Source organism: Canis aureus, chromosome 17 (genome assembly GCF_053574225.1).
Source record: "Canis aureus isolate CA01 chromosome 17, VMU_Caureus_v.1.0, whole genome shotgun sequence".
Taxonomy (NCBI): Eukaryota; Metazoa; Chordata; class Mammalia; order Carnivora; family Canidae; genus Canis; species Canis aureus.
In genome coordinates this window covers 44,934,192-44,959,484 of record NC_135627.1, presented here as the reverse complement: position 1 = coordinate 44,959,484, position 25,293 = coordinate 44,934,192, and the positions used below count along the sequence as shown (strand labels likewise).

General features: G+C 39.9%; 1 pseudogene; it reads right to left on the bottom strand.

Annotated features, from left to right (window-relative positions):
• Positions 1 to 3,011: 3,011 nt before the first annotated feature.
• LOC144288150 (serine/threonine-protein kinase 26-like) lies at positions 3,012 to 4,935 on the bottom strand (annotated as a pseudogene).
• Between the last annotated feature and the right edge of the window lie 20,358 nt (positions 4,936 to 25,293).

Sequence of the window (25,293 nt, the reverse complement as noted above, 5' to 3'; positions counted from 1 at the left end):
TATGGAGACTTAGGTGACAGTGTGGTGCTGATCAAGGGACTCTGAAAAGACTAATCTGTTTTATAGCATTTGCCACTTTGTGTGGTATAAATACTTCTACCATGGTTGATTTCAAGCCACCTATACGGCATCATTGAACATGGAGTTGGGAAGTGATCAGTAGAATCGGCTCTCGCTGACTGGTACAAGCTGATCCAGCGCATCATTATTGCGTCAGGGGGCACAGGTTTCCAGGAGGGAGGTGCTGGGCACTATTATTAGTTTGACTAGCACCTTGCTCTCTTTTCTGAAACTTACCCTGCCCCTGGCAGAGCTGTCAACTGGATGATCCTGATGAGATTGGAGGTGCTCAACTCAAGTTGGGCCAACCAAAGTACTTTCTAATAAACTTAGATTTGGAATTTGGCTGGTTTCAAGGACCAAGATGTAGCTCAGGAATTACAGAGGCCATTTTCTTTCCACAGACTTAGAATAGAAAAACCCATCTGCAGCAAGAGAGAAACAGCAACAGGATATACAAAGAAGGGGATGACTGGGTTTCTAGAGGTCTTTAGCAGCAAAGATGAGGAATACGTCTGTGTATGGATATGAGAGACCACCTGACCCTACCTTACCTTTGCTTAAGTTAGCACCATGTAATTCAATGATAAAGATGTTAATAGTACAAAGGATCTGGTTAAAAAAACAAATATCATGCTTTTCTTTTCTGTGTTCATCCTCCCAACTATTTGTTCAGAAATTAACATCTAGGGATGCCTGGGTGGCTCAGCAGTTGAGCATCTGCCTTCGGCTCAGGGTGTGATCCCAGGATCCTGGGATCGAGTCCCCCATCGGGCTCCCTGCAGGGAGCCTGCTTCTCCCTCTTTCTATGTCTCTGCCTCTCTCTCTCTCTCTTTGTGTCTCTCTCATGAATAAATAAATAAAATCTTAAAAAGAAATTAACATCTAAAAATCACAGACTTTTGATTATAGGTTTTTTTTTGAAATTGAAATATTTATTTTTAAATCCTCCAAAACACTGGGGTGATTCAGCTAAAAATGGTTTACAGAACTAACAACTCCAATAATGAATAAGCAGTACAGTTCCTACTCATGATACAGTTGTGTTGTAAAGTCTCAAATAATAAAAAAATAAAGTTTCAAATAATCAGTTTATCAACTTGTTGCTTTTACTTCTACAAATTTCATTTAATCCATGATATGAATTGCAAATTATTTCCAGATCTCTATAGATTATAAGCTGTAATTGAGTTTTAGTTACATAGCAGGTGAACATTTTAACTGAACCATTACTTCAAGATACAATGTGTTACAAGTAATTATTACAGTACAGGCACCAAAGAAAAGAAATTTCTTGGCATATGATATAACCACAACTTATTCTAGTGTCCATATTATTATAGAAAAAGAAGAGGTAATGGCCCTTTCACTAAAAAACTGTATTCTTTACTTGACAGACATCTTTCTTTCTTATATTTGGCAATTATTCACATTTTTATTTTATTTATTTTTTAATATTTTATTTATTTATTCATGAGAGACACACAGAGAGAGAGGCAGAGACACAGGCAGAGGGAGAAGCAGGCTCCATGCAGGGAGCCCAACACGGGACTCGATCCTGAGTATCCAGGATCAGGCCCTGGGCTGAAGGCGGTGTTAAACCACTGAGACACCCAGGGATCCCCTTATTCAGATTTTTAAAAATTACTTTTGTGCAAAAACAAAACTGTGCAGATCAAAAAATAAAACATTAACTATAAAAACAATTAATATCAATACTACACCTACTGAAATGTAGCCCTGGTTTGGGACTTAGGCAGGCATAATATTTATACTGGGCTTAAAAGAAAAGGGGTATTATCCATGTAACAGTGCTGTAATTATAAATGAGAATTAACTGAACAGTCTAACTTAACTTTGTATGGGCAGAGATCAGCCTACTATGGTTATTTTCATGAATAAAAAATGCTTATTTAAATTTCCTTTCAAAAATGAGCACATGATGCTTATGTACTGAATGATTATAAAAAACAAAAATGTACAGTTTACAGGACATTTTACTACCATGACAAAACTATGCTGGTGTAATACCTGTCAATCAGGTATTTAATCACATGTTAATCAGCTTTTCTTAAGCTCCCCAAATCCAAGCATATTATAGGCGATATGAGTTGGAGATTTAAAAAATGAAGCCTAATTCCTCTAGTATTGTCAAAACTCCATCCATAGCTAATTAGTATTGCTTTAAATTTCCAACCATGTCAAATAGGGTTAATTGCCTCTTCTGAAAGGGAAGGTAACTACTGCACACCAAGAGGTACCTCTGTTGCTTCTAAATATTTCACACATGTGCCTCAAATGTGATCATCACTGAGCTGCCTGGAAAATCATCCCACCTTGGTAGAAGAATCAATACTTCTCCAGGTTTCATTTCTAAGAGTTTATTAAAAACCTCTGTCTTAAGAAGGTACGACTTGTTTCCACCTCTCCACCGATAGCCATTTTTAGAATGTGTTTTGCAGCTTGATGATTTACAAAAGTTGAATAGGATGACTCTGAATGACCTGTATGTTTCATGAGAGTTCATTCAAATAAAGATCAAAGCATGAAAGTAGTCATCCCAGTAACTTAAGAAGGATACCTAAAAGCAAAACTGTATCTCATCATTTAGTACAATACAGGTGAAACTATAGTATGGAAAGTTATTCCATAAAATAATCTCTTTAAAGTACAAAATTGATAGGCAGCCCGGGTGGCTCAGTGGTTAGACGCGCCTGCCTTCAGCCCAGGGCGCGATCCTGGAGACCAGGGATCGAGCCCCACGTCGGGCTTCCTGCACGGAGCCTGCTTCTCCCTCTGCCTGTGTCTCTGCCTCTCTCTTTCTGTGTGTCTCATGAACAAATAAATAAAATCTTTTTTAAAAAAGTACAAAATGATAAACACCATCACAAAATAGTTGAATAGCTTCTTCCAAATCTTCAATGCTGTAAAGATCAAAAGGCACATGGAGTTCATGAGTTAAGCATTGTTAAGCCTGAAGTAACTTTGGTGGGTTTCCCTGGTTCCGTATGGAATAGAAGCCAATAATAAGTTCCTTCGGGGGTTTCATTGGGTGGACACTTGCAAAATTTTTCAATTAATTTCCTCACCATTTTATCTGTGATGCCAGGCCAAGCGGCTTCTGTCCCAGCAATACTTTTCTCGAGTTCTTCAATTGCCTGATTCCTGCTAGCGTTATTCTCATCCTGCTGTTTAAGTTCAGCAAATGCAGGTGTGATTATCATAGACAAACAGCTCAGGGTTTGCACATGATCTTGCTCTGCCCCTTTCTGGGGTTTCCTTGGATTGGGCTTTCTTTAATACGGTGGTAAAGCTCCATTCGGGATCAGTGTTGTTTTCTCTGCTGGTGGCTTCCGAATTAGAGCCCTCAGAATTAATTTCATCATCCCTGTGCCCTTCTGCTTTCCAGCTCTTAAATCGATCTATCAGTTCCATCAGATAAGAAGTCTTCTTTGGATTTTTTTTTTTTTTACAATGAATTTGTGTTTCAGAAATTCTTTAGCTGTAGGACGAAATGATGGATCTTTGTTGATGCTTGCATCAATAAACCCCTTAAAGTACTTAGTGAAGTCTCCAACAAGAGTTGGAAGATTGTTTTCTTGGATTAAGATAACAGAACTCTCACTGGATGCATACCAGAGTTAGGTGGTCCTCCCTTGGCTAGTTCAATAATAATTCCCAATGACCAAATGTCAGGTTTTTAAAAAATATTCATTTTATTTATTTATTCATGAGAGACAGAGAGGCAGAGACAGACACAGGCAGAGGGAGAAGCAGGCTCCATGCAGGGAGCCTGATGTGGGACTCGATCCCAGGTCTCCAGGATCACGCCCTGGGCTGAAGGCAGGTGCTAAACCTCTGAGCCACCTGGGCTGCCCCCAAATGTCAGTTTTTGAGTCATGAGCCCCCTGTTGAATAACCTCAGGAGCCATCCAAGATGGTGTTCCCACAAAACTAGTTCTTTTAATTTGTATCAGCTGACCAGTAAATCCGAAGTCGGCAAGTTTAACATCTCCTTGTTCTGACAGCAAGACATTGGCAGCCTTTAGGTCTCGGTGGATTTTCTTTCCTGAATGCAGACAGTCCAGGCTTTTTAACATTTAGCACGGGAGCGATCTGGAGCTCATTAAATGGACCAGCTGGAAGAAGACCCAGTGCTGACCCACCACCCCCCAGGTATTCCATTGTTATCTGTAATTTTGAACCCTTTAAATACGATCCATAGTATTTTTTTTTTTTTTTTTTTAACATAAGAGCTGTCACACCAGCTCAGAATGGTTATTTCTTGCCAAAAGTCTTCAGTTCCATCCTCGGCCTCCTCAAGGTCTGTGATGTTAATAGCAACCACTTGCTGGATACAGTTATCAATTCCTGGGAAAACTCCTCCAAGGGAGCCTTTCCTGATGTGCTCTAAGGTTGCAAATCGTGCTTTCTGGATGGGCCATGTCGTTCTGTATCCTGGGAACTTGGACAGCTGCCCGTGAAGGCAGGTGAAGGCAGGTGAAGGCAGGTGCAGGCGACGGCTGCCCCGCACGGCTGCTGTGGACTCAGTCCCTGGGACTGGGTGGTGGTGCCCTGGGACTCAGTCTACCCTCCGGAGGGTGCAGCGCTCTTGCCACCGCTCTCTGCCCTGCAGACGGGCCCTGTGTGTGGCGGTGGCCAGGAACTGGGCCCCTATGATGCCACTCCTCTGTGCCTCCTGGCTGTATAGTTACAGATTTAAAGGAAGGAATGGTTCTTATAACAGAGAACTCTGGCCATACCAGCTTCCAGTAGGCTAGCGGTTTTCCAAGCACTTTTCTGGAACCCTAGCACCGCCTGGACTGCATCAGCAACCGAAGGGCAAGCACAGCGGGCGGAGGGCCGGGCTCCCATCCTAACACCAATCGGAGCAGCTCTGGGCTTACTGTTGCAAATGTTTTTTGTTCTATTTATAATTTTATTAAACAAATGTTTGCCCTGCTGAGGCCTTAGATAAAATTGTGGAGAGATCAGATGGCCTTCCGCGTTCTTCCTTAGTGCTCCCCTCCTGCTCCTTCTCTCCCCCCTGACATTTCTATCCTCACACTCACTTTATTTGACCTGTTCACCACTGCAGCTCTTGGGGAAAGGGACAGATAACCTAGAAGTCAGGAGTAGCTAAGGTCGAAGCATTACATTGCTAAGACTACCTGCATCCAATGGAGGACAACAACCGAAGACCACAAATGCGGCTCTAAAAATAAGAATTTCAACCATCATCCAAGAGGTGGTACAGTTTTGGTAGACGTGGGCGAGTGACATGAGGTGGGGATAATTTTCTGGAATTTTTGGAATTTACCACGTGAGTAATTAACTGCTTTGGAGAGTCATGAGATCTGTTCTGAAGTCAAGGGCATGATTCCCCATCCTTACCTGGGAACTGAGTCTGAGGTGAGCTAGCTCCAGTTTCTGTGCTGGTTTCATTCAAAGTTACTTTTATTGCCAGTACTAACATTTGCTCTTTTTAAAATTTCAATTTTCAATAGAAAATATGGAGAACTGTTCTGCTGGCGGTGGTATGTCTCTGACTTTTTTTTTTAATTTTTATTTATTTATGATAGTCACACACACACAGAGAGAGAGAGGCAGAGACACAGGCTGAGGGAGAAGCAGGCTCCATGCACCGGGAGCCCGACGTGGGATTCGATCCTAGGTCTCCAGGATCGCGCCCTGGGCCAAAGGCAGGTGCTAAACTGCTGCGCCACCCAGGGATCCCCTGTCTCTGACTTTCTTTGAGACCACAGTCCTTAATGATGTTTACCTAGTACTTGTCTTTCTCAGCTCAAGATTTGAGAATGTTTTAAAAAAGATTTTATTTGAGAAAGAACATGAGCATGAACAGTGGGGCGGTGGGGGGGTAGTTGTTGCAGAGGGAGAGGGAGAAGCAGACTACCCCTGCTGAGCAGGGAGCTTGATGTGGCCTTGATCCCAGGACTCTAGGATCAGGACCTGGGCACCCTGAGAATGTTTTTCAATAAAATTTGCAGGTCTCTAGGTGGTGGTGGCTTATCAAACTTACAGCATTAGTAAGATAATCAACAGGAAGATGGGCATGTGAATTAAAAAAAAAAAAGAAAACAGAAGACTCCCCTGAACATAATCATTTTTATAGATTCATAAGGAACCATGCTCAATGTAGGAGTCAGAGGTGTAGAGCACACATTGGCCGAGAAGTTCTAACAAGCCTTAGGCTTCAAATGAAATAAAATGCATTCCTCAGAAACCTCCAGGAGAGGAGACAGTGTGACATTTTCCACACATGTATAAAATCTGGAAATTACCTTCATTCCCGTGGGCTTTCTTTCTGGCCTTAGAAATGTAATCACATGTACTGGGTTTTGTACTGAGCACATCGACTTTGAATGTATTCACTCTAGCCCCTAGATTTTATTGTATATAACTCAATTAACGAAGTATTGAACAGATTTTCAGCTAGTACATTAAAAGCAATTGCTATTTGAATGCTTGAGAGTTTTAGGGAGACTTAGAAAAGGTGATTGCATTGCTAAACAAATATGTAATGTAAAGTATCTTGCACTCTTTTCTTGTTTTGTCTTGTTTCTTGTTTTTGGCTTGCCATGCAATCATTTAGCTCTGACATCTTGCTATAGGTTTTGTTTGTAGGTGTTCTGACTCAATTGAACAATTATATATGACTTTAATTTTAATACAAATTTCTCTCTGATGAAGATATCTTGTTTGCCTATCTTAAATTTATAGCCTAAATTTTATTCAATTAATAGTCATTATTTCCTTTTCTCATTTTTCCCTTAGGTACGTTTTTCTTTCAGATTTTCTTTTATAGTTATTTTAATGTCACTGATTTACTAGAGTGGGCTGCTATCTGGTGCTATGATTTGATCTTTTCTTACGAAGGTTTTTTGCAGCAATGGGACTTCCTGTCATTGCTTTGTTTTTATCATTCCCCCTTTCCCTGCCTCTGAGCGCAATTTGATTGTACATGGACAACTATATTTTTTAGAACTTGACACCTCCTTTCATAAGATTTTGGAAGGCTATAATTGCCTACCGTATAAACTGTTTGCTATGGTCAGAGCTTTTTTTTTTTTTTTTTTTTTAACAAGTTCGACAAACAAGGACATTGACCAAACATTTGCTACCTTCCTTCTTGCACCTCTGGGATGAAAATTGCTACCCAGATAAGCTGGAATGGAACATTCACCAAGTATCTACTAAGTATACGCTTAGTTCTTTAGCCAGGATAAGAAACAGAGATGCCATTTCTGTTACTCTTTATAACAAACCTGTATTTAAAGTAGTAATATCCTCAAGTTACCCACAAGACAGCTTAGGTATATATCAAGTGAATCACACTGATTTTATGGGACGGGGCATTTCCTATATGTTTCTGCATACATTTTTAAGACTTCCATAGGGAGATGTGAGCTCTAAGCAGTATCAAACAGCATTTCCAATATCCTGATGTCCTTGCTGCTGCACTATTTCTGAGATTCCATCTAAATATTGATGTTATCCTTGATTTGTTCTTTTCTCCTTGTGAAAAGGGGCTGGAGAAAATCCAATTGAGAGGAATATAGATAGCTGTCACTTCTTAATATTTTCACAACTGATTTTTCAAATAGGAGAGATTTCTAGAACTCAATATTGAGGATCCACTGGTTTGGAGGAAGGTCAACCATTTATTCATTTAATAAATATTTAGAGAGAACTGACTGTGTTTGTGAAGTTATTTGATTATTTGCTACTTCTAACTCTCTGCTGGTCATCTAAAGAGATTGGATCCCAACTGGAAAAGCCAAGAGACCAGCAAGTCTTTCTGAAATGAAAAGGGACATAGAAAGTTGAGGGCATGGATGGTAGTATGGAGGTTGGAAGGGTACATGAGGGGAAATGATCTAGAGCCGAGATCTGCTGGCTGGGAATTGCTAGGGACTTTTGAAGGGAGATATGTATTTATTCTTTATGGAAACCTATAAGGTATTATTAGCCTCCTTTTATAAGCCAAGAAAGTTGAAGCCGCCCAAGGGATACAGTTATATCCATGTAAAGCACTGTTCCAGAATAGCAGGATGCATGTTTGTGTGTTGGGGGTGGGGGACACACAGGTGAGCATCAAAAAGAGATGTCCTTTTCCAAACCATAATAAGATATGTGGATTGATAATGTTTTATTGTATGAACTACAACATAAAACCTTTTTTATGTGGTTGGCCACAAAATCAGTAGTGAAATATTTTATTGTTTTGAATGAGAAAAGTTCTTCTGTATTATGTGTGAATATATCTCTTGCTAATGATAAGTTGGGGCTATTTTGGATCAGGGTCAAAGTTACAAGTCTTGCTTTAGGGTGGTACTGGACAAGAAATGAGCTTTGAAAAGTAAAATGTTAGCAAGGGCTTGAACTCTGGTCTACCGACCCTGAAGCTGATATTCTTAATGATTGGCTCTTGCTCAGAGTGCATCAGTAGAGTTACCCACAGGTTTCTAATCAGAAGCATCCCAATTACCATGTCATCCCCAAGGATGTCATGGCCCTACATGAGGGGTTCTATTGCTAATAGGAGCAATGGTGAGAGGGGTGTACTACCATCTGCTTTAAACCATCGGTTAACCAGAAAAAGTTCCTTTGTAGTATTCATCAGAAATTCAACCGTAATTTGTAGGTGCTTTCTTTTCTTGATGAGATGTCCTATCTATCAACAAATCAATCTGTGAAGAGTCAGTGAGTGAGAAAGGAATGACTTTAGACAGCTTTGTTAGGATAATGAGACACCTTTTTTTTTTAAAGAAATGAAATATGTGGTGAAATATAATCTGCCCAAATACACGCACAGCTGCTTGTTTCAAAATTGTAGTTAAAAAGCCCTCACTTATTTGGAGCGATGAGTTCCCTGCTTCTCAGTGTGTGATCCTTTCACTGGCAGCCTTGCTATCCCTGGTGGCTTGTTGGAAATACAGGATCTCAGGCCCACCCAGACCTTCTGTTACAATCTGCTTTGTAACCAGGTTTACGAATGGGTGATTCGTAAGTACATGACGGGCACAGAAGCTCTGCTGTAAGGCAAATTTAGGTTCTCGGGTGGATTAAAAATATCAAGAATCGTCTTTGCCCTGCCTGAGCTTGCTTGTAATGGCAACGAGCTGAAAGCACAGGAGCTGGTAATTAACAACAGGCGTCAAGGGTTCAGTGCTAAGCCGGTGGTACCAACAGAAAAGGCTCTAAGTGTTCAGAGGAAAGAGCAATCACAGCCAATTAGGTCCACCAGGGGAATTTCAAGCTTACTGCTTTCGGGCATTTCAAGTTCTCTCAATGTCCTGTGCCTGCCATTGACGCCTGCAGCCCTAGGGGGCAGTGTGGTATAGTAAAAATCAGGATGGGTCTCCTCCCTGGTGTTCCTCTCAGTAGCCCCTGTGACCTTGAGAAATCACTTAATAATCCCACTGAACCTCAGTTTCTTCAGTGGAGGACTAAAAGAAAATAATACCTTCCTCAGAGGGCTTTTGTAAGGATTCAGAGCAAAAGAAATAGAATGTCCAACACATACTAGGTACTCCATGTCTCTGCTTGGCACCTCACCTTGTCTAATTCATACTTAGCAAATTCCTACTTCCGATGAAGAGAAAACTATATACTGCTTTTAGATGCTCAGAGTGTTAACATGTGATACTGAAGCAAATCAATCTGAAAGAAGTTGTCAGCAGTGGCTAGTTTGACAGACAGCTAGGTTTCCCAGAGGGCATTACTGGCAAGCAGTTTCTGCAACTGCCAGTGCTGGCTCACCGAGGCTGTAGGAATTCAGAAGACGCCTTCAGCTTCTTGCTGACTCTCTTCCCTTCCACAGCAGTGATAAGCTCAGGAGCATGGCTCTGTTGTAGCCATGAGAATGCCCACAGGCTCGGGTCCAAAGCAGTGCTTCGCAAGCTTTGGCTGTACCTCAGAATCTCCTAGGGATCTGCAAAAACTACTGGTTCCCAGGGCCAACACGACAACAGCTATAAAGAATCTCTGGGGGTAGGATTTAAGAAAGTACCACCCCAGGTGATTTTAATGTGGAGCCAAGGTTGAGAACCACTATAAAGCACTCATTACAGGCTTGGTACTTAAATGCAAGTGAGAGACTTCCACCCCAAAGGCTGTGTCTCTTCTGTCAACACACTTGCAAGGATTTTACAGCTCCTGAGAAAGATTTCAGTTTTATCTGTTTTACAGTGTGACAGTTGAGAAAAAAAAAAAACAAAACTGAAATAAAAGCTGAGTTTTATACATCCAGATGTTGGATTGTTTTTCCCCCCATTGCAAGTGGGATCTTTGGATCCTGTCTGGTTTCATTCTACATACTCTGTAACATTTGGAGTACTTGGTAATAAAGAGTTTATTTCCTTGAAATTTGCTTGCATCTTTCTATCTCTTTGTGATAGAGAAATCACTCTTCCCCCAGTCTTTATCAGATGAGAGATTGATTCATTTTCCCAATATTTGTATGTTTCCTAAACTTTTAACTGGTTATTTCCACTAAAATTCATCAGCAAAGACATTTAAGATTCTTTAAGTGTAATTTGAGCAGCTTAAGACACACTCTTTGAGAGGAAAAAATAAAACAAGACAAAGTCTGAGAGGGAGACAAACCATAAGAGACTCTTAATCATAGGAAACAAACTGAAGGTGGCTGGAAGGGAGGAGCAGGTGGGGACGGGATAACTAGGTGACCGACATTAAGGAGGGCACGTGATGTAATGAGCACTGGGTGTTATATAAGACTGAGACATCACTGATCTCTACCTCTGAAACCAATAATACATTATATGTTAGTTAATTAATTAAATTTAAATTTGAAAAATCTCTATATTTGTGTATATAGATATTTTAAAGACATTAATTACTTTTTAATTCATAATGTACACTATGCTACTCAAACTAGTTCTTGAGTGAGAAGATGACTGTATCTTAGCAACATATGGCTGCAGCAATATCTTGTCCTAAACTTTATAATAGTACAGAAATTGAAATTTATTTGAAATTAGACAATTTTTTTATCTGTCAAAAGCTACTTTCTTATGTTATTCTTCTTCATATTAAACAGTTCTCAAAAAAAAAATAAACAGTTCTCATTTTTAACTACAAAAAAAAAAAAAGAAGACACTCTTTGGTGTCCATGTGGCTCACAGCTCCTTCTAAAGCCTAAAGTTTCAGAAATAGTAAACATGTTCAAATTCATGTTTAGTGAATGGGAATAATACAAGTGAATTTCTCTCAGTGAGGATTAAATCTGTTAACATTTCCAAGCATCATGAGAAGTGCATGGTGCCTAGGAAGCTCTCAGTAAGCTTTGGCTTATTTTATTATGCCAGGAATTAGGGTCTGGGTGTCACACATGTGTTTGGAAACAGGGCACAGATTAGTTGGCTGTGGTAGGGAGAGACTTCAAATCACCCACCTTCAACAAGATTTGAGACATGAGAATAGACAAAATAATGACATGGTATTTATATGTATGTAGTTTTATATACATATAGAGATGACTGAAAGGGTTTGTGACATTCTGACACATTTGTGATAGTTCCATGTGTTTCTCCCCTGAGAGAAGCTGTGTGCCTTAGATGGGCATGGGCAGTGCTGTCAAATGCTATGAGTAATCAGGAGGGTTTTGGTTTTATTTCTTTTAACTTCTATCAAAGAAGACAGAAATCCGGACCTGCCCGAAGATGGCGGAAGAGCAGGGTCTCCAAATCACCTGTCTCCACCAAACTACCTAGAAAACCTTCAAATTATCCTGAAAATCTATGAATTCGGCCTGAGATTTAAAGAGAACACCTGGAATGCTACAGTGAGAAGAGTTCGCGCTTCTATCAAGGTAGGAAGACGGGGAAAAAGAAATAAAGAAACAAAGGCCTCCAAGGGGGAGGGGCCCCGCGAGGAGCCGGGCTGAGGCCGGGGCGGGTGTCCCCAGGACAGGAGAGCCCCGTCCCGGAGGAGCAGGAGCTGCACCGACCTTCCCGGGGGAAAGGGGCTCGCGGGGAGGTGGAGCAGGACCCAGGAGGGCGGGGATGCCCTCGGGCTCCCCGGGACAGTAACAGAGCAACTGCGCGCCCAGGAGAGTGCGCCGAGCTCCCTAAGGGCTGCAGCGCGCACGGCGGGACCCGGCGGGACCCGGAGCAGCTGGAGGGGCTCGGGCGGCGGCTCCGCGGAGGGGGCTGCGGGGCGGGAGCAGCTCGGAGGGGCTCGGGCAGAGGAAGAGGCTCCGTGCGGAGGGGGCTGCGCGGTTCCAGGAGCAGCTCGGGGGGCTCGGGGGCGGCTCCGCGGAGGGGGCTGCGCGGCCCGGGAGCGCGAATCCACCAGCGCAGGCTCCGGAGCACAGGGCGCCGGGACACAGCCCAGGATCCGGCCTCCCCCGGGACAGGCAGAGGCCGGGAGGGCCCAGGACAGCGAGGACGCTCCTGCCCCAGCTGAGCACATCAGCGGCCCCGCCCGGAGCCTCCAGGCCCTGCAGACGGAGTTCCTGCCGGAGCTGAATCCAGGTTTCCAGAGCTGCCCCGCCACTGGGGCTGTTCCTCCTGCGGCCTCACGGGGTAAACAACCCCCACCGAGCCCTGCACCAGGCAGGGGCACAGCAGCTCCCCCAACTGCTAACACCTGAGAATCAGCACAACAGGCCCCTCCCCCCAGAACACCAGCTAGACGGACAACTTCCAGGAGAAGCCAAGGGACTTAAAGAACACAGAATCAGAAGATACTCCCCGGTGGTTCTTTTTTTGTTTGTTTTTGTTTTTGTTTTTGTTTTTGTTTTGTTTTGCTTTTTGATTTGTTTCCTTCCCCCACCCCCTTTTTTTTCTCCTTTCTTTTTCTTTCTCTTTTTCTTCTTTTTTTTTTTTTTCGTTTTTTTTTTCTTTTTCTTCCCTTTTTTTTTTCTCTTTCTCTTTTCTTTCCTTCTTTCTCTCCTCTCTTTTTCTCTTTTTCCCAATACAACTTGCTTTTGGCCACTCTGCACTGAGCAAAATGACTAGAAGGAAAACCTCACCTCAAAAGAAAGAATCAGAAACAGTCCTCTCTCCCACAGAGTTACAAAATCTGGATTACAATTCAATGTCAGAAAGCCAATTCAGAAGCACTATTATACAGCTACTGGTGGCTCTAGAAAAAAGTATAAAGGACTCAAGAGACTTCATGACTGCAGAATTTAGAGCTAATCAGGCAGAAATTAAAAACCAATTGAATGAGATGCAATCCAAACTAGAAGTCCTAACGACGAGGGTTAACGAGGTGGAAGAACGAGTGAGTGACATAGAAGACAAGTTGATGGCAAAGAGGGAAACTGAGGAAAAAAGAGACAAACAATTAAAAGACCATGAAGATAAAGGGAAATAAACGACAGCCTGAGGAAGAAAAACCTACGTTTAATTGGGGTTCCCGAGGGCGCCGAAAGGGACAGAGGGCCAGAATATGTATTTGAACAAATTCTAGCTGAAAACTTTCCTAATCTGGGAAGGGAAACAGGCATTCAGATCCAGGAAATAGAGAGATCCCCCCCTAAAATCAATAAAAACCGTTCAACACCTCGACATTTAATTGTGAAGCTTGCAAATTCCAAAGATAAGGAGAAGATCCTTAAAGCAGCAAGAGACAAGAAATCCCTGACTTTTATGGGGAGGAGTATTAGGGTAACAGCAGACCTCTCCACAGAGACCTGGCAGGCCAGAAAGGGCTGGCAGGATATATTCAGGGTCCTAAATGAAAAGAACATGCAACCAAGAATACTTTATCCAGCAAGGCTCTCATTCAAAATGGAAGGAGAGATAAAGAGCTTCCAAGACAGGCAGCAACTAAAAGAATATGTGACCTCCAAACCAGCTCTGCAAGAAATTTTAAGGGGGCCTCTTAAAATTCCCCTTTAAGAAGAAGTTCAGTGGAACAGTCCACAAAAACAAGGACTGAATAGATATCATGATGACACTAAACTCATATCTCTCAATAGTAACTCTGAATGTGAACGGGCTTAATGACCCCATCAAAAGGCGCAGGGTTTCAGACTGGATAAAAAAGCAGGACCCATCTATTTGCTGTCTACAAGAGACTCATTTTAGACAGAAGGACACCTACAGCCTGAAAATAAAAGGTTGGAGAACCATTTACCATTCGAATGGTCCTCAAAAGAAAGCAGGGGTAGCCATCCTTATATCAGATAAACTAAAATTTACCCCAAAGACTGTAGTGAGAGATGAAGAGGGATACTATATCATACTTAAAGGATCTATTCAACAAGAGGACTTAACAATCCTCAATATATATGCTCCAAATGTGGGAGCTGCCAAATATATAAATCAATTATTAACCAAAGTGAAGAAATACTTAGATAATAATACACTTATACTTGGTGACTTCAATCTAGCTCTTTCTATACTCGATAGGTCTTCTAAGCAAAACATCTCCAAAGAAACGAGAGCTTTAAATGATACACTGGACCAGATGGATTTCACAGATATCTACAGAACTTTACATCCAAACTCAACTGAATACACATTCTTCTCAAGCGCACATGGAACTTTCTCCAGAATAGACCACATATTGGGTCACAAATCGGGTCTGAACCGATACCAAAAGATTGGGATTGTCCCCTGCATATTCTCGGACCATAATGCCTTGAAATTAGAACTAAATCACAACAAGAAGTTTGGAAGGACCTCAAACACATGGAGGTTAAGGACCATCCTGCTAAAAGATAAAAGGGTCAACCAGGAAATTAAGGAAGAATTAAAAAGATTCATGGAAACTAATGAGAATGAAGATACAACCGTTCAAAATCTTTGGGATGCAGCAAAAGCAGTCCTAAGGGGGAAATACATCGCAATACAAGCATCCATTCAAAAACTGGAAAGAACTCAAATACAAAAGCTAACCTTACACATAAAGGAGCTAGAGAAAAAACAGCAAATAGATCCTACACCCAAGAGAAGAAGGGAGCTAATAAAGATTCGAGCAGAACTCAACGAAATCGAGACCAGAAGAACTGTGGAACAGATCAACAGAACCAGGAGTTGGTTCTTTGAAAGAATTAATAAGATAGATAAACCATTAGGCAGCCTTATTAAAAAGAAGAGAGAGAAGACTCAAATTAATAAAATCATGAATGAGAAAGGAGAGATCACTACCAACACCAAGGAAATACAAACGATTTTAAAAACCTATTATGAACAGCTATACGCCAATAAATTAGGCAATCTAGAAGAAATGGACGCATTCCTGGAAAGCCACAAACTACCAAAACTGGAACAGGAAGAAATAGAAAACCTGAACAGGCCAATAACCAGGGAGGAAATTGAAGCAGTCATCAAAAACCTCCCAAGACACAAGAGTCCAGGGCCAGATGGCTTCCCAGGAGAATTTTATCAAACGTTTAAAGAAGAAATCATACCTATTCTCCTAAAGCTGTTTGGAAAGATAGAAAGAGATGGAGTACTTCCAAATTCGTTCTATGAAGCCAGCATCACCTTAATTCCAAAGCCAGACAAAGACCCCGCCAAAAAGGAGAATTACAGACCAATATCCCTGATGAACATGGATGCAAAAATTCTCAACAAGATACTGGCCAATAGGATCCAACAGTACATTAAGAAAATTATTCACCATGACCAAGTAGGATTTATCCCTGGGACACAAGGCTGGTTCAACACCCGTAAAACAATCAATGTGATTCATCATATCAGCAAGAGAAAAACCAAGAACCATATGATCCTCTCATTGGACGCAGAGAAAGCATTTGACAAAATACAGCATCCATTCCTGATCAAAACTCTTCAGAGTGTAGGGATAGAGGGAACATTCCTCGACATCTTAAAAGCCATCTATGAAAAGCCCACAGCAAATATCATTCTCAATGGGGAAGCACTGGGAGCCTTTCCCCTAAGATCAGGAACAAGACAGGGATGTCCACTCTCACCACTGCTATTCAACATAGTACTGGAAGTCCTAGCCTCAGCAATCAGACAACAAAAAGACATTAAAGGCATTCAAATTGGCAAAGAAGAAGTCAAACTCTCCCTCTTCGCCGATGATATGATACTCTACATAGAAAACCCAAAAGTCTCCACCCCAAGATTGCTAGAACTCATACAGCAATTCGGTAGCGTGGCAGGATACAAAATCAATGCCCAGAAGTCAGTGGCATTTCTATACACTAACAATGAGACTGAAGAAAGAGAAATTAAGGAGTCAATCCCATTTACAATTGCACCCAAAAGCATAAGATACTAGGAATAAACCTCACCAAAGATGTAAAGGATCTATACCCTCAAAACTATAGAACACTTCTGAAAGAAATTGAGGAAGACACAAAGAGATGGAAAAATATTCCATGCTCATGGATTGGCAGAATTAATATTGTGAAAATGTCAATGTTACCCAGGGCAATATACACGTTTAATGCAATCCCTATCAAAATACCATGGACTTTCTTCAGAGAGTTAGAACAAATTATTTTAAGATTTGTGTGGAATCAGAAAAGACCCCGAATAGCCAGGGGAATTTTAAAAAAGAAAACCATATCTGGGGGCATCACAATGCCAGATTTCAGGTTGTACTACAAAGCTGTGGTCATCAAGACAGTGTGGTACTGGCACAAAAACAGACACATAGATCAGTGGAACAGAATAGAGAATCCAGAAGTGGACCCTGAACTTTATGGGCAACTAATATTCGATAAAGGAGGAAAGACTATCCATTGGAAGAAAGACAGTCTCTTCAATAAATGGTGCTGGGAAAATTGGACATCCACATGCAGAAGAATGAAACTAGACCACTCTCTTTCACCATACACAAAGATAAACTCAAAATGGATGAAAGATCTAAATGTGAGACAAGATTCCATCAAAATCCTAGAGAAGAACACAGGCAACACCCTTTTTGAACTCGGCCATAGTAACTTCTTGCAAGATACATCCACGAAGGCAAAAGAAACAAAAGCAAAAATGAACTATTGGGACTTCATCAAGATAAGAAGCTTTTGCACAGCAAAGGATACAGTCAACAAAACTCAAAGACAACCTACAGAATGGGAGAAGATATTTGCAAATGACATATCAGATAAAGGGCTAGTTTCCAAGATCTATAAAGAACTTATTAAACTCAACACCAAAGAAACAAACAATCCAATCATGAAATGGGCAAAAGACATGAACAGAAATCTCACAGAAGAAGACATAGACATGGCCAACATGCACATGAGAAAATGCTCTGCATCACTTGCCATCAGGGAAATACAAATCAAAACCACAATGAGATACCACCTCACACCAGTGAGAATGGGAAAAATTAACAAGGCAGGAAACAACAAATGTTGGAGAGGATGTGGAGAAAAGGGAACCCTCTTACACTGTTGGTGGGAATGTGAACTGGTGCAGCCACTCTGGAAAACTGTGTGGAGGTTCCTCAAACAGTTAAAAATATACCTGCCCTACGACCCAGCAATTGCACTGTTGGGGATTTACCCCAAAGATACAAATGCAATGAAACGCTGGGACACCTGCACCCCGATGTTTCTAGCAGCAATGGCCACGATAGCCAAACTGTGGAAGGAGCCTCGGTGTCCAACGAAAGATGAATGGATAAAGAAGATGTGGTTTATGTATACAATGGAATATTACTCAGCTATTAGAAATGACACATACCCACCATTTGCTTCAACGTGGATGGAACTGGAGGGTATTATGCTGAGTGAAGTAAGTCAGTCGGAGAAGGACAAACATTATATGTTCTCATTCATTTGGGGAATATAAATAATAGTGAAAGGGAAAATAAGGGAAGGGAGAAGAAATGTGTGGGAAATATCAGAAAGGGAGACAGAACATAAAGACTGCTAACTCTGGGAAACGAACTAGGGGTGGTAGAAGGGGAGGAGGGCGGGGGGTGGGAGTGAATGGGTGACGTGCACTGGGTGTTATTCTGTATGTTAGTAAATTGAACACCAATAAAAAAAAAAAAAAAAAATAGACCTGCCCTAAGACCCAGCAATGGCACTGTTGGGGATTTACCCCCAAAGATACAGATGCAATGAAATGCGGGGACACCTGCACCCCGATGTTTATAGCAGCAATGGCCACAATAGCCAAACTGTGGAAGGAGCCTCGGTGTCCATCGAAAGATGAATGGATAAAGAAGATGTGGTCTATGTATACAATGGAATATTACTCAGCCATTAGAAACGACAAATACCCACCATTTGCTTCAACATGGATGGAACTGGAGGGTATTATGCTGAGTGAAGTGAGTCAATCGGAGAAGGACAAACATTATATGTTCTCATTCATTTGGGGAATATAAATAATAGTGAAAGGGAATAGAGGGGAAGGGAGAAGAAATGTGTGGGAAATATCAGAAAGGGAGACAGAACATAAAGACTCCTAACTCTGGGAAACGAACTAGGGGTGGTGGAAGGGGAGGAGGGCGGGGGGTGGGGGTGAATGGGTGACGGGCACTGGAGGGGCACTTGACGGGATGAGCACTGGGTGTTATTCTGTATGTTGGTAAATTGAACACCAATAAAAAATAAATTTATTAAAAAAAAATAAAAATAAAATGCAGGCAAAAAAAAAAAAAAAAAAAGAAGACAGAAATCCATTGAAATAACGAATTCACCCTTAGCAAATGAGAACTCTACGTTTCTGATGTATCACTGTTTTAATTTTCTCCACATCTAATTTATCAACACATCTTATTAGTTCCATTTTTAAAATATACCTTGAATCTGTTCACTTGACTTCTGCTAACACTGCTACAATTCTAGTTCTACCCTCTGCTTTGCTGCTGACCTACTATCACCACAGTAATTGTCTCCCTGTCTCTACTATTTACTAATTAGCAAAGTTTAATTTTTTAAACTTTTGTTTTGTTTTTTTTGTTTTTGTTTTTTTTTTGCAAAGTAGTCTTTGAAGGCAAAAATTGAATCATTGAATCATGTGGCTTCTACACTATAACCCTGTCCATTCCTTTCTATTGATCCTTGAGATAAGAATCAGACCTCCTTGGCATGGCCTTCAAGGTTCCAGTCTACTTTTTCAATTCCACTTTTGGCCTTCTCAACATTCCACCATTCAGCTCCTATGTCTGCAGAGACCAAAATCTCTTCTCTAGGCTTTGGTTATGTGCGCTTCCCTTAGCCTGGAATCCTCCCTCTTGTGGCCAGCTCTCTCCCTGTCCCATTCTTCAAATGGGGCCCTTTCTCCTTCTTCAGATCTGCATGTATATGACATCTCTTCAGAGAAGGTACTTTTGGTCAGCCTGTTGGGATTACATCCTATTCCACCCACCTGTTCATTTGTTATTTTCTATTACTGAACCCTGTTCATGTTAATAGCATTCTTCATCATTCATTGGTTCATTTCCTTGTTTATTGTCTGTTTCACTCAATAGACCAAAAGCTCAGCAAAGGCAGATGATGCCTCCAACACAGAAGATGACCATACCACTTATAATCGTCAAATATCATGGAATCTTTTCCATATATTAGGGTGCTAATTGTCTGCCACCTGCTATGAAGAGGCTGTCTGCAGTGAAAGAAGTTTTGCTTACTTCTGTTGCCCTAGCAGTAAGTGGTACCTGATGCAAGCTATTGGACAAAGTGCTAAAATGATAATAGTTCCTTAAATGTAGTGGGCATTTTACAGAGTAGATTTTTCCTCACATAATTTTTTTTAAGATTTTATTTATTTATTCATGAGAGAGAGAGAGAGAGAGGCAGAGACACAGGCAGAGGGAGGAGCAGGCTCCATGCAGGGAGCCTGACGTGGGACTTGATCCCAGGTCTCTAGGATCACACCCTGAACTGAAGGCGGCACCAAGCCGTTGAGCCACCTGGGCTGCCCACCCACATAATTTTTTAAATTTTATTTTTTTTATTTTTTTATTTTTTGTTTTTTTTAATTTTTAAAATTTTAATTGTTTGTATTGGTATCTGAGATAGTTTTATTAAGCCACAGGTGATACTCATGGAAAGTATGGTCAAAGTATGAAGTACATGTTTTCAGATGATCTCTATTTTTATTATTTTTTTGGAAAAATAGGTCGTACACACAGGGGAATATTTAACATATTTGTATGACCTAAAAAATAACAAAATAAACAGTAAGATACGTTAATAAATGGAGTAAAACAATAATTCAGAGTACCCTTATATGTCTCTCCATGACATCATCTTCTTCCTCTCTTCTCCGAAAGGGAATGAGAATTCGATTTTTTGTTTTATTATTGGCTTTTTTTTTTTAAATGCTTTTTTGCCACAGAGGTAGGTTTATCTAAGAAATATATTGTTTAATCTTACTTTTGACCTTTTTGTAAATGAGATTATGCTATATGTTCTTATATGTTTAGCTTTCTTCTCTCAATGTAACTCTTGAAATTCATCTGTGTTGATGAGTATAGGTTTAGTTCATCTATTTTTACTGCTATGTACTATTCCATCTCAGTGTCTGTGATACATGATTTTTTCCCCACTCTATTCTACTTGGACCATTGGGCTGTTTTTCAGTTTTCTTATATCACAAATAATACTCCAATGATCATTTTTAGGTCTATCTGTTGGTGGACATATGCAAATTTCCCTGAGCTGTAAACTCATGTAGAATTTCAGGGTCATGAGGAGTGCATATGTCCAACTTGGCAAGATAATGCCTAATTTCCCAAATTGCACCAATTGAAAGTCACTAGTAACGTCTCAGAATTTCTTTTGGTGTATATCTTAGTCAATACTTTCAATTTTTTATCCATCTTATGAGAATAAAATGGCATATCACTGTGCTTTTATTTTGTTTTCTCTTGATTAATACTGAGATTGAATATCTTTCTATTGGCCACTTGTGTTTCCTCTTCTGTGAAATGTCTGTTGATGTACTTTGACCATTTTTATGAGAGATTGTCTTTTTCTTATTGTTTTGTAAGAGTTCCTTATATATTCTGATTAACCTTTTAGCAGTTATACATATTGCAAGTATCTTCTCACAGAATGTAACTCGTCTTTTACCTCCTTTATTGTATGTGTGTGTTTTCCTGAATAAAAGTCCTTACATTGAATGTAGTTGAATTCATTTATCTTTTCTTTATAGTTTGTACTTTTTGAGTTGTTTAAAAGAAATTCTTTCTTATGCTGAAGCCATAAAGGTATTTCCTGATATTTTTTCCCTAAAAGTTGTACCTTTCATTTTAAAGTCTTTGATCCACCCACAGTAGATTTTTTTTTTAACAAGGGCAAAGTGGGTATTTGAATCCATTTTCCCCCCATATAGTAACAATTTTCCAGCTTTACTTTTCAGTCTTCTTTTTTTTTGGCCTATTTAGCTGTGTTATAGCTCTATCTTATAGTAGGTTTTTATATATGTGTGGTCTATTTCTGGGCTCTCTATTCTGTTTCCTTGGTTTATTTGTCTATCCCTCAGGCACCAACATACTAACACAGGGATACTCTCTGTCTCTGGTGTTGAGCACTTACAATAAAATGCGAGTTTATTTCCACTTGTTTTTGCATAAGACACATTGCTGCTGAATCTGAGAACTAGTCTTATAAATTCTGAAAAAATGAACAGTTATTTTCTCTTTGAATACTTCCTTTATTCTATTCTTTTTTTTCCTTTCCATATGATATTTTATACTTGCTATCCCTTTGATTATCTATATTAAATTCTGGGTAATTTCTTTTGGTCTATATTCCAGTTCATTAAATAATTTTTATGCTGTGTCCTATCCTCTATTTAATCTCTAATTGAAATTTTCATTTAACTTTATTTTTTTACTTCTAGAGATCACAATTTGGCCTTCTGAAGTGTCTTATTCCATTGCCATACTTTTAATAACCCCTTTTATTTATTTTTAAAATGTGTTAAACTCATTTTGACAAACTCATAGTTTTGTGAATCTCCTTCTATACTTTGTTGTTTAGGTCAACTCTCCTCCTGTTACTTTGGTCCTCATGTGTTCCAAGAATTTTGATTATGAGTTCATGTCCCTGGGTTATTCTGTCTAGGAATTCTTTGAAGTGTGGGCTTAAAGTACCTTCTCTCATGTAGGATTGTGTTAGTTTCTGCTAGGTGCTAGAAAATACTACCAATGTGAGTTCATATTCAAATAAAATTTAACTGCAATTTTTGGACTACCCAGGGATATAACTTCTATTTCTAAATGTGTGTGAGTGTGGGATCCATTCAGAACTATGCATTTAACTTCCCCATCTCACTTTGTCCAACAGGGTTTTTCTGGAGATCACTTACTTCTCTTGTTGCCTAATGGAAGCCGTAACTTCATTCTTGTCTCTGATATAAACTTTTGCATTCTGCAAGCCCCAGGCTTTGCCTCCTGTTCCCCAGAGTCATGGGACCATTAAAATTCAGTATCAAAATCACCAGAGGTTAGCATATTCCCTCAGAGTGAGTGCCTGCTTTAGAGCTTGCTTACCTCTCTGGAAACTTTCTACTTTTTTTCTGACATCTGCAGATTTCCCTTAGCTTGCTATTAGCTCAGCCATGTGGTAAAATGCTGGGTAAAGATTTTTAAACATATTTTTAGAAGGACTTTCTATATATCTAGTCTGTTCTATTCGTTCTTTTTTGTAATTTCTTTTTTTCCCAGTTTCTACATTTTAACTACTACACCATTTCGTAGAAGTATTTCCTTAAAATAAAATAATAGAAGCTTATATTTATTTTACTTAAGTGTTAGGACTTGGCTAAGTGCTTGATAATGTATAACCCAATTTAATGTTCATAATAACCCATCCTGGTATGTACAATGATTATTTTCATTTTAGGGTTGAGAAAACTGAAGTCTAGAAAGATTAAGAACTTCTCCCAGTTCATACTGCCAGACAATTTTTTTTCCAGACAATTTTGATGCCAAACCTCAACTTGTGGTGGTCTGACTCCAATTAAGATTTTGTTCTTTGTAGCTCCTACTTTTTATCAAAATATTTTGAAGTTACACCCTCAGTAATACTTACACCCTCAGTATTCAACTGTTTTAAACATTTGGTTGTATTTATGTTCTCTTTCTATACACATGTATTTTTTGCTGTAATATTTGAAGTTTATCATGACACTATGCCTCTCAATATTGAGACTTCATTTCAAAGTGAGCTTTAAGCTGTATTCAAAGTAGTCCCTTTGGTAAATTCTTATTGCTTTTTTCCTGCAATGGTGAAAATTCTTTACTTGAGAGGAGGGATTCTGTTTTCTTTGAAATTGAGGGTTTAGCAAAGTGCCTGGTACTTAGCAGGTGCATCAATGAATGGTTTGTCAAAAGAGGATGTAGGTAAATAAAAGAGGGAAAAGTTATCTAAGATAAGACATTTGTTCCAGGAAATGGCAGGAAAAAGAAATACTTTGAAGGAGCTAGTTATCTTTCCCTGAGGATCACAGTATGGCATTTCACCCTGAGAAGGAAAGCAGAAAACATCCTAGTATATCTATGTGACTAAGCAGTTATCCTCCTGTCATGCACTACTTTGTTCCCTAGCTAGATGGTGACTCCCTGGGTAGCAGCTCTGTGTATCTAGCTAATTGTATGGTTGCTGGTACAATTGAATGAATGCATGAATTCATTCCAATGTACTGTTTATATAGTAAATGTAGTTTCTACCTCCTTATTGTCACCCTTCTTGCTACTGAAGCCAATTCTGATATTGTTGTTGCTGCTGAAACTATGACTATTGCTGTTGTCAATATCTCTCTGAGATATTGCAGATACTGAGATACTTGGCCCTGGGATCCTGCAGGGCCAAACAGGGGGTATTAGTCCCATATTATAGCCAAGGAATATTTGAAGTGAATTAGTCCAAACTTGAATCTAGATATTTTAGTTCCAAGTCCAATTGTTCCTCTGTGCTATTCCTTTTGCTTTAGCATTTATCAAGGTCTCGCCACATACTGGGAACTACTCCACAGATTAAAGTAGCTGAGAAACTAGGAGTAGAAGCAGTATGTTCACGGAACTACTGATTTTGCTAACACCTGACATCCATAATGGGATATGACTGGTATTAGCTGCTTTTTAAAACTTAAGCTATTACAAATAATTATGCAATACTAATAGAATACCAAAATATACTTTCAGATGAACATATATTTAGATATATAGGTATCACTTATGAAATGTAACTATTATTTATTAAAATGTATTTTGTATGTAGATATATATGCAAGAGGTGTGTGTCTGTGTATACACTGCAGTGACTTATGTCTAGCCTTGCCCCCCGCCACAGGTGGGAAAACAAGAATAGAGAAAACTGATGGATCAGGAAAGGTCTACGGTTCCTTAGGACTGGATGTGAGATGAGGGCTAAGAAGGATTGAAGTGGTTGCCTTGAATGTCGGCCCAAGTGAGGCTCCAAGTTTTGGGGCCAGTAGGTGCCTGACATGGAAGTAGGTTGTTAAATATAGATGTAGGGATTGCTTGTCCACTTTTTACTAGAACGTACCAACTGCTGGGGCCCTGCTTATATTGTGGCATGTGTGGAACATTTGCTGGAAATGGCACAGGAAGTGGCGGAGGAGCCAGTGCAGTGAGCCTCATATTGATTGGCTTCAATGAACTGCTTTTATTCTAATCCTAAATCTATTCCTACATTTATATTATCTCTCCTTTCGAAAAGCCTCCTGCCAATGCATGGACTGCTACTAGATTGTTCTATGCTGACCTCTAAATTGATGTTCAAGTTTTTAAAGGAAGGCAAACACTGTGCAGTTCTGAGTGAATCTCCGTGACAAATCGGTGCTTAATGGTGGTGATCTGGAATGTTGATTCAACATATTCCCTTGAAGACAGAAGATTTGTTCTGTTCTTGGCTCTTTATACTCACACTTGGACATGAATCTATTACCTCTCTGGTGTTCAGTAATTCTTTGTCTGATGTTTACCTCTCCTATCACGATCATCATCTATACAGCTAGTACACAGCTGCAAAGGAATATATATATATTTAGTATCAGGTATCAAGTGTAGAGACACGACATAACTGCTGAAAATCAACTGTAAATTGGCAGTTTTATTTCGTGCAACATTCAACCTTTTGGCAGTAACTACCTCTGTGTAATCTCCAGACTCTCCTCATTATAAGGAGCTTTCCTGGCAAAATATTGTGAATAATACAAATGCAATCTTTAAAAAAAACTTGGTAATGTCTATAATTCTTTCTATTATAGACCTCAAATTTCTTAGAGGAATATCAAATGCAGTTTCAGTAACAAGTGTATTCTTAATGGC